Consider the following 11,398-nt stretch of genomic DNA (forward strand, 5'->3'; position numbering starts at 1 on the left):
AGAGTTCTGATTATTAAAATGAATCTCTTTAGTAGGATAGCCTCATGGGTTTAACAGCTGAAGCATAATATGGTAACTATACTATTCTGTCGTGTTTAAACTAATCCACAGTTGCAGTAATAGGTTTGATTCATAAAATACATGACGATGAAATTACATATTATGAGTAGCTAAATACTAGAAAACAGTGAACGAATAAATGATTTTTTATCAGTGCCCATTCATCACTTTGCCTTTAGAAACCCAGAAGAAATTGTCTTCTTTGAGTTCCAAGTGTTCTGGAAAATCTAGTCCTTTCTTAGCTTCCTCAACATCGCCTTGAATTGCTGAAATCAGTGATTCTAAAGAACCAAAGTTTTCTGTTCTGAGGTAGCCAAGGACGGCCACGCTGAGGATTTCTCCATAGAAGTCCTGTTTGAAGGTGTGCATGATAGGAGTTCCCTGGACTTCTTGGTGTTCTTGTAGTAGGAGTTCCACCCGATGCTTACCACCATCTTATGCACGTCCCCACTGACAACACTGGCCCAGCTGCAATAGATGTTTGTGGGTGCGTCTGCGGGAAGGTTGACCAACACCTGTTCAGGGAAGTTGGCCGCGGGGATGCCCAGCTGCTTGGAGCCGCACCCGAAGCCCCGCACCACCTGTGGGCCGCAGATGAAGTAGGGCAGGTACTGCATGATGCTGTCCGCCGTGGTTGTGGGCTGGGGTCTGGTCCTCGCGTCCCATGGGGCCTTTGCCGTGGGGGCGCTGCCGGGGCACACAGCCTAGCTCAGGTGAGCCTGTGGGCTGATGGGCTCATGGAGGGCGGCGTGGCTGCAATCATCCATGCGGCTTGGCCAGACCCGACCCAACAAGAAGCCGCGGGTGACAGAGGCCGTGTCTAAAGGCCAGGTTTCTTGTGATATTGCTCTAAAAACTTATTAATGGTTGGGAGATAGTTCAAGATTTGATTTGCAGGTAGTCATTCCAAGTTCTGTCTCTGGTACCACATGGTTTCCTGACCACCACCAGAAAGTGATCAATGAGCCCCTCAACGGAGTAGCCCCTGAACATTGCTGGGTGTGATCCAAAACCTCCCCACCCCCCAAATAAAATGTAAAATCTCTTCCTCAAAGGAAAGTAGAAGTTAAAGTAGAAATGATTGGCAACTCTGATGTTCTTTCTTATACAACTGACATAGATAACAGAATACTCCCGTTAAGACCTAAACTTCAGTACATAGAATTTTACATACCACCATGCTGACTACTATCATCATATATCACTTAATAAAGTTTCAGTTAGTGATTGGCTATATATCAATAGATACATTGGCTGAGTGTATAGTAGGTTACACCATCTAGATTTGTGTAATTATACTTTGTAATGTTTGCACCAGGGTGGCATGAAATCCCCTCTGGACACATTTCTTAATACATGTTCTTGTTATCAAGCAACACATGCCTCAAAAATCTTAAGTCTTAAGAATCTTCAGCACTCTCATCTATAAAATTTAAATTGTGATACTGATTTCTCAAGATTAAATAAAACCTAATATGCAAAGGCAAATGATCAATAGATATTTTTTGGTATATTTATCTCATTGGAAAATTAGCAGAAGAGTCAGAACATACATAATGAGAAAGCTAATGACTTCAAATAGTAGTTCTGTAGTTTAGAAAAGTGTTTCCAGGAATAGCAGCAGAACCAGGAGAAGCAATTTCATGGCAGGGCTCCAGAAAAGGGGATGGTCTGTGTTCAGAGCATCACAATATCCAGAGCTGTCCCATTGCACTTACGTGTAATGGAACTCATGTGTTAGAGAGTTGTGAAAAAGCACAGAAGTGTATGTAGCTAAAAATGTCATTATGAAAGCAGTTTTTCTGTATACAAAAGCATTGTTCGAATTAGTCCTTGTTTCTTCAGTCCCAGAAACATCACCTTAAAAGCCATGAGGTTGGAACTGCTTTATCAGACCTGCATAAAGTTTCTGTGATACAGAGACTGGCCACACTTGTTATCAGCATTACAAAAGAAGAAATGGGACTCACATTCTGAGGAGGCCAGCTTCAGTTTTCCAAAAACCTATAGCCCCCTCTGCTTGCAAGAGAATTCTGTTGATGCTCAATAGGAGCTGGCTGCGATCTTGTGCTAAAATCATGATCCCATTAGCTATATAACTATTAATCTTCTTATAGACTGTTAGAAAACCACATGCAGTGAAACAACAGCTGGTTAAAATGATGACACTTTAAGTGGGCACAGAGGATAAGTCTGGTCTGAAACCACACTGAATTGAAGTCCAGGCTCCAAGCTACAAACTCACGTAGTCTCCCCTTTTTGCTGACTGAAGCATGTTTAGAACTGGGAACCTTAACAAGGTGGGTGAGAAATCCTAGAAATGTCCAATATTCATCTCACTCACCACATAACCCCTGGAACAGACAGCTGAAAAATAAAATCTCTGAGCTCACAAAAAATGTGATGAGTCACATTTTTCTTTATTTATTTCTCATACTCATGATCCTTATCATTAATGGCATCAGCACTGTCGTATTACCTGAAAAATATCTGTATGTGCCATCGGGATTTCTATGCAATATTTTACTTATTAAAATACAAAAAACAGATGAGTGGATAAATAAAATGTAATATTGATATAATCAAACATTGTTCATCCATAAAAAGCATTAGGTACTGGTATATCATAAATAAAATTTGAAATCATTGTACTAGAAACTAGAAAATAAGGCCACAAACCATGTGATTCAATATAAATAAAACATAAAGATGAGGTACAAAGGAATAGCAAGTCCATCAATAGTTGGGAGAGTATTAAGTAGGGGACATAGGACTGACTGCTATGACTATGGGATTGATTTTGTGGGAAGAATTAATATGGATTAATATGGTCTGGAAATAGAAGTGCACTTTATGATTGTTCAATAAAGAGCATTCAATTGCATGATGCATTTAAAATGCCAATTTTTATTTTATGTGACCATTGTTTAAGCAAAAATTATAGCCACAGGAATTTACTTATTTATTTTTATTTTTGAAAATTTTATTATTCAATCACCATGAGATAAATATTTACAAAGCAATTCATAATTTGGTTTCAGTCATATAGTGTTCCAACACCAATCCCTCCACCAGTGTACATTTCGCAGCACCAGTGTCCCCAGTTTCTCTCCCATTACCTCCCCACCCTAAGCCTGCCTCTGATAGGCATTTTATTTCTCTTCTCTCTCTTTCACTTTCTCTCTTTTCTATTTCTCTTTCTCTCTGTTTCCTTTGGGGATTGTGGTTTGCACTGCAATGAAAGGTTATCTGGTATATTCTTTTACCTACTTTTAATACTCAGGATTTGTCCAGCATGATAGTTTCCAGCTATGATCGTCATCCTAGTCCCTTCTCTATTCTACCTACCCTCCATCCCTCACACACCTGTGGTTTATTCCAACCACTGACCAGTCCTTGAAGACCCTGTTTTCCCTGGTCATGGATATGTCTTCCACAATATATACAAATATGCGTGTGTGTGTGTGTGTATGAACACGTTCAAACTGTTCAGGGTCTTGTTGAAGAAGTCAGACCATATCATAGGTGGGCAGCCAGGCATTCATTTGACGTCCCATGGAATCCAGTCCGTAACAGCTCTAGTCCAGCGGTAATCTCCAAATCATGTTATGTGTCTGGCCCATCTGATTTTCAAATCCTTGGCAAATGAGGCAGTGTCCCTGATCCTTGATCATCAACAGAGGTAGTAACTCCAGATTCCTTCTCACTTGAGTGAAACGTGGTACTCTAAGCATAGCTCTTTCAATTCCTCTTTGGTAGACCCAAATAGTATTCTTATCCTGTTTTCATAGGACCCAGGTCTCTGAGGCATATGTTAATGCAGGAAGAATGGTGGAGTCAAAAAGATGTGCCCAGAGCTGGAGATTCATCATCCTCTTCTTCGAAGCTCTTGAAGGTGTTCCATGCCGCTCTCTTCCTCCTGTGCAGTTCTGGCACCAAGTTGTTCATTATATAGAGTTCTCAACCCAGGTATACACAACCGCTGCATTCGGAGATGCTTATTCTGTTGAGAACAAATGGGACATCAGGAACTAGTTTGTTTCTCATGAACATTATCTTTGTAAGATTCAGTTGCAGTCCGACCATTCCACACTCATGGTCAAAGTCAGCCTTATCCATGCCACTTGGCTAATGTTTGGTGTTATTGGAATGATGTCATCAGTGAAGTGAAGGTGGCATAGTTGCCAACCATCTATCTTCAATCCCATTCCTTCCCATTTCAGTCATCACATGATGTCCTTGAGGGTGGTACTGAGGAGTTTTGGTAAAATGGGAGCTGCTCTGCCCAAATGGTGCAGCGGTGCTCCTGCAAGCCTCTCAGGACCCTGGTATTGGGCTCCACCCCCTGCACACCACCCTAGCTCTAGCTCTGCAACTTTCCACAACAGGTGGCTGGGAGTGTGGCCTTTATATCAGAAGGTGTGGCCTCTGCAGAAGGGGCGTGGCCTCCTGTGGGACAGGAGGCCACTAATGCAGCCACAAGTATTTTACTCCTTTCCCAGCACTGCGGGCTGAGGTCACAATCTGTATAACTTAATTCTCTGAAGAACACCCTGGGCATCTCAATCACAATAGGCCAGTAGTCCATTAGCCTATTCCAAATTCACCAAAACTATCAGTGAACACAAGAAACTGCACAATCCCATTATAAAAAGAGCATATCCTCAAAAACATCACTGGAGGCTGCACATAAACCAGGAGGAGCGCCTGAGAGTAAGAAGTATTCTAGAAGGGGAAAAAGGTGACCACCATCGGCTGAGCTCATCCAGAATCTACCCTTGCAGCAAGAGGGGGTAAGGATAGAGAACTGGAAGGTTCCACCCCCATAATTCCACAACAATATGAAGAAACAGCAAAAATCCCCACCATGAGGAGAGGTGAGAAGAAAAGATTACAGAAGCCCCAATAGGGGTTACCCACAAATATGATCTCTCAGATAAAAAATTCAGAGATAAAATGTTCAAGATGTTCAACGAACTCAAAATAATGATGGGACAGACATCCAATAAATTAATGGAGGATATGAAAGAAACAGTGGAATGGTCCACCAAGAAAATACAGGAAGAAATGAGAGCAGAAATTTCAAAGCTACAAACAGTAGTGACACAAATAAAGGAATCGACAGTAGATGAAATAAAATCTCAGTAGGTGCCCTCAATAGTAGAGTGGCGACAGCCAAAGACAGAATCAGTGAGCTTGATGATAAGCTGCAGAAAGCTTACAGGCAACAACAAACAATGGCAAAAGGCCTCAAAATAGCTCTAGGGCAAATCAGAGTCCTGAGGAACAACATAAGAGTCATCTGAGTATCAGAAGAACAGGGAGGTAACCTAAATGAAAAAGCCACAATTAAAGACATCATTGCTAAGAAGTTCCCAGAGCTGGAGAATGTGGGAATCCAGATCCAAGGAGCCCAAAGGGTTCCAGCTAAAAGGGAACCTAATAAAAAGACTCCAAGACATATCATAGTCTTGGATAATGATGGATACCACAGATAGAGACACAATACTGCAATCAGCAAGGTCAAAGAAGGAAATCACATGCAACGGAGCACTCCTTAGATTTACAGCAGACCTATCAGAGGCAACCCTCCAAGCTTGAAGACAATGGTGAGATATAATGAAAAAACTCATTGAAATGAATGCTTCACCAAGAATATTTCATCCAGCTAAATTCTCACTCAAACTCGAAGGAACAATACACTATTTCATGGATAAACAACAGCTTAGGAACTTCATAGACTCAAAACCAAACTTAAAAGAAGGAGTAAAGAGGCTACTGTAAGATAAGAAAAACCCCTACAAGCACAACAAACCCCTACAGAACAATGGCACAAAACCCCAGGACAATAATCTCTCTCAATGTCAATGATCTATATACACAAATTAAGAGACACAGAGTGGCAAAACGGATTTGAAAACTAAACTCAAAATTCTGCTGCCTACAAGAACCACCTCTGAACAGTCAGCAAACACAGACTCAAAGTCAAAGGATGGAAAACAATACTTCAAGCAAACAACTCCCTCAAAAAAGCCGGGGAGGCCATATTAGTATCGGACAACATAGATTTCAGGTTGAAAAAAATTGGAAGGGACAGTGAAGGCTATGTTTTACTAATTAAAGGATTTGTACAGCAGGAAGAAATCACACTCCTTAATGTATATGTGCCTAATGAGGGACCAGATAAATACTTAAACAACTACTAACAGATTTAAACGAGGAAATTGCTAGCAACACAATAGTATTTGGAGACTTCAACACTGCCCAATCACTTTTAGATCTATCTACCTCTAGATAGATCAACAAGATTAAAACTGAGAAAGGAATCACTGGCTTTGAAGGAAGAGATAGAATAGAGAGGCCTAACAGATCTATACAAGGCTTTGCATCCCCCCAAAAAAGAATACAGATTTTTTCCAATGCACACAGAACATTTTCCAAATTATACCACATGCTGGGTCACAAAACATACCTCAATAGAATCAGGAAGATAGAAATTGTATCAACTATCTTTTCAGACCACGATGCACTGAAGATAGAAATTAATCATGCACAGACACGGAGAACCAAATTAAACACCTGGAAATTAAACAACTCATTGTTGAACAACGAGTGGGTTAGGAAGGAAATCAAGGAAGAAATAAAATGATACCTGGAAACAAATGAGAATGAAGACACGCGTTACCAGAACCTAAAAGACGCAGCTAAAGCCGTGTTAAGGGCAAAATTTATAGCTCTGCAAACATTACTCAGGAACGAAGAAAGGGCCTACATAGATAACTCAAGATATTAGAAAAGGACCAACAAAAGGAGCCAAAACCAGGCAAAAGGAAAGAAATAACAAAATTTAGTGCCTAAATTAACAACATGGAAACCTAAAAAACAATCCAAAAGATCAATGAAACCAAGAGCTGGTTCTTTGATAAAATAAACAAGATTGATAAACCACTAGTCAGACACACAAAGAAAGAGAGAGAACCCTAATAAACTGAATCAGAAATGAAAAGGGGGACATCACAAAAGAAACTAGGAAATTCAAAACATCATCAGAGACTACTTTGAAAGTCTATATGCCACGAAATAAGAGAACCTAGAAGAAATGGATAAATTTCTGGATTCCTATAATCTCCCAAGGCTGAATCAAGAAGATATGGAATACCAGAACAGGTCCATTAATATCAAGGAACTTGAAACTGTAATCGAAAGTCTTCTGAAAATGAAAGCCCAGGTCCAGATGGATTCACTAGCGAATTTTTTCAAACATTTAAATAGGACCTATTGCCAGTTCTTCTCAAGGTTTTCCAGGAAATTGAAGGGAAAGAACAGTTTCTATGACGCTCATATCTTCCTAATACACAAAGCAAACAAAACATCACAAAAAATTAAAAACTATGGGATGATATCCCTGATGAACACGGTATGAAGATTGTCAACAAAATATTAGGAAATAGGAGTTTCGGCCCGGGTGCCCATGTCTCTGCACAGCCGGTCGATGTGGAACGAGCGGGAACCAGAGACAGCTTTAGGATTTGGGGTTCCAGCAAGTGCTTGCAACCATGTATGGAGACTGTGAACTAAGCCTTTGCTACATGCTGTTCCAGGAAGGGAAATGATTCATTTTCCAACTTAAATCTCCGCGGACTTAATTACTATAATACAGAAATTGTAAACCGCGTGGCTGCTACTGCGGCCGCGCGACATTTTACCTCTTCATTCTCATCAGTGGAAAACTTATTATCAAATATTTCCTTGTCAATAGAGCTGTATTCTTGGGGGATAAATTCCAACAAAAATAGTGAGTCTGTTTTGAAACTCTAACAACAATAGTGAGTTGTGTGTTGAAATCTGGAATGTAATCAAGGTAAAGAGAAAAGGAAGTGAAATTATCACTCAAGCACGGGGGGAGGGGTTGGGGGAAGAGGGTTGGGATGTATACTGTTTTTTTTTGTTTTGTTTTGTTTTGTTTTTGTTTTTATTGGTGGTGGAATATGGGCACTGGTGAAGGGATGGGTGTTTGAGCATTGTATAACTGAGATATAAGCCTGAGAACTTTGTAACTTTCCACTTGGTGATATAATAAAATAAATTAAAAAAATATTAGCAAATAGAATTCAACAGCTCATCAATAAGATCATACACCGCAACCAAGCATATTCATCCTGGGGCTGAAAGGATGGTTTAACATTTGGAAATCAATCAACATAACCCATAATATCAACAAAAGAAAAGATAATAACCATATGATCATATTAATAGATGTGGAGAAAACATTTGCCATGGTCCAGCTGCTGACAAGATCCAGCACCCATTTATGATGAAAGCACTCGCCAAAATGTGTATCGAAGGAACTTTCCTCAGTATAGTCAAATCCATCTACCACAAGCCTATGGCAAGCATCATTCTCAATGGGGAACAACTAATAGACTTCTCTCTAAGATCTTCTAAGATCTTCCCTCTAAGATCATCCTGATCTTCCCTCTAAGATCAGGATGAGACAGGGATGCCCACTCTCACCACTTCTGTTCAACGTAGTACTGATAGTACTTTCAATAGCGATTAGGCAAGAAAAAGATATTAAGGGCACTCAGGCAGGAAAGGAAATAATCAAGCTTTCACTATTCGCAGATGATATGATACTATATTTAGAGAACCCTAAAGCCTCTACCAAGAAACTCCTAGAAACAATAGACTTGTATAGCAAAGTTGTAGACTATAAATCAATACCCAAAAGTCCATGGCTTTCCTATACGCAAATAATGAGAGAGAAGAAAGTGACATGAAAACAGCAATCCTGTTCACAATCATGCCTCAGAAAATCAAGTACCTTGGAATCAGCTTAACTAAGGAGCTAAAGGACCTGTATAAAGAAAACTACAAAATGCTACTTCACGAAATAAAAGAGGACACAAGGAAATGGAAAGATATCCTCTGCTCATGGATTGTGAGAATTAATATTGTCAAAATGACAATACTCCCCAAAGCATTGTACAGATTCAATGTGATCCCTATAAGGATACCCATGATGTTCTTTAAAAAAGAGGATCAAACATTTCTGAAATTCATATGGAACAACAAATCTCCACGACTAGCTAAAGCAATTCTGGGAAAAAAGAAGATGGGGGGCATCACCTTCCCCAATCTCAAACTCTACTACAAAGCAAAATAATTAAAACAGCATGGTACTGGAACAAAAACAGATATGTAGATCAATTGAACAGAGTTGAATATCCTTATACACATCCTCAAATATATGGTCACCTAACCTTTAATTAGGGAGCAAGAAATGTTAAGTGGAACAAGGAAAACCTCTTTAACAAATGGTGCTGGCAAAACTGGACATTTACATCCCCCTAAAATGGGCTCAGATCTCTACCAAACACCATGTACAAAAATCGGATCAAAATGGATTAAAGACCTCAACATCGGACCAGAATCTCTAAGGTACATTGAAGACAAGGTCGGCAAAACCCTCCACGACGTTGAAGCTAACAATATCTTCAAAGATGACACGCCACTGGCCAACCAAGTGAAAACAGAGATAAACGAATGGGACTATCTTAAACTAAGAAGCTTCTGCACCTCAAAAGAAACAGTGACCAAAATACAAAGACAGTCAACACAATGGGAAAAGATATTTACTCAATAACTATTGAATAAGGGGTTGATATCAAGGATATACAAAGGACTAGTTGAACTCTACAAAAAGAAGACATCCAACCCCTCAGAAAATGGGGCAATGAAATGAACAGAAACTTTCTCAAAGAAGATATCTGAGTGGCCAAAAGGCACATGAAAAAGTGCTCTTCATCACTAATCATCAGGGAGATGCAGATCAAAACAACGAGATATCATCTTACATCACAAAAACTGGCGCACATCCAAAAGAACAAAAGCAACGGATTTTGAAAGAGAAAGAGAGGGACAGACATAGAAAGATTGCACTCCTCTGTGAAATATAAAGTAACAGAATGGGAGAATAACACCCAAGAATAACACCCAATATAAAGACCAGGAGGTTTATTTCATGGTTTGGAAGCAGGCCACAAATGCCAGGGGAAAAGGCAGCTCAAATAGAGAAGGGAAGACCAAGTAAAGGGTATTTGAAGGATCAGCTCGGGTTGGGAGATGCGAGCTGAATGTATACTATAGATTGAACTCAATGGCCACTCAATGCCTGTAGTGCAAACTACAACACCAGAAAGGAAAGAGAGAACAAAAGGGAATGCCCTGCCACAGAGGCAGGGTAGTGTGTGGGGGTGGGGGTGGTGGAAGGGATACTGGGATCATTGGTGGTAGAGAATGTGCACTGGTAGAGGGATGAGTACTCGATCATTGTATAACTGAAATGCAAGCACAAAAGTTTGTAAGTTGGTAACTGTACCCCATGGTGATTCACTAATAAAAAATTTTTTAAAAAAAGAAAAAAGAAATGGTATCACCTTGCCAAACCCCTCTCTTAACGTCGATGATCATTTCCTTGTAGAATGGTGAGATCCTGGTGGTGAATCCGTAATTCCCTGTTCCACTACCTCATCATGGCGGGGGCTGAGGTGGGGGAGGGTGTGGTGGCAATGGTGCCAACCAGTGAAGAGTGAACCAACAGGTGCTGACCAGAGACTCAGACAGGTGTGTGTTTGTCAGTGAGTAGATTGTTACAACATGCCAGTGGACCAAAACCTTGCATTCGGTAGTCTGGGAGCACCTGCAAGTGCAATTAGAGGCCACACCCCAAAGCCTCTTTACCTCTTTACCTTTTGGAGAGCCTGGAAAGCTACCGAGGGTATTCCGCCCGTAGGCAGAGCCTGGCAAGCTACCTGTGGCATATTCAATATGTCAAAATCAGTAACAACAATGGACCTCACTACCCTGACCCTGAAAGAGCCCCCAATATGGCAGCAGTGGGAATGATGAGTAAGGAAATGCTGATAAAATCTCAGGGCTGAATTAGACTGCCAAAATGAAGAAAGACTAAAATGACTGTCTGTACTTTTGATGCTCATATGCTGGCAGTGGAAGCATCCATCGAGGACCTGATAGTTCAAGCACAGAAGAGCAAGTATAACATCATTGGTCTGACCGAGAAGAGAAGGCATTGATCATATCATGCCGTTTTCGACACTGGAGAAGAACTGTTCCTTGGAATGTGAGACAGTAGAGGCATCAGTGGTGTCGGTGCCCTCATAAGCATGAACTTATCCATGAACATTGACTCATTTAAATGCCTAACAACACGAATTGGACACTTACGTTTGAATAGATCTGACTCACTGCCGGCAGTTTCTATCGTCGTTGTCTACGTACCAACATCCATTTACAACGAAGAAGAAATTGAGAAGTT

General features: G+C 40.5%; 1 pseudogene; it reads right to left on the reverse strand.

Annotated features, from left to right (window-relative positions):
* Nucleotides 1-210: 210 nt before the first annotated feature.
* Nucleotides 211-725, reverse strand: LOC101539379 (riboflavin kinase-like; annotated as a pseudogene).
* Between the last annotated feature and the right edge of the window lie 10,673 nt (nucleotides 726-11,398).

This window comes from Sorex araneus, chromosome 1, assembly GCF_027595985.1.
Source record: "Sorex araneus isolate mSorAra2 chromosome 1, mSorAra2.pri, whole genome shotgun sequence".
NCBI lineage: Eukaryota > Metazoa > Chordata > Mammalia > Eulipotyphla > Soricidae > Sorex > Sorex araneus.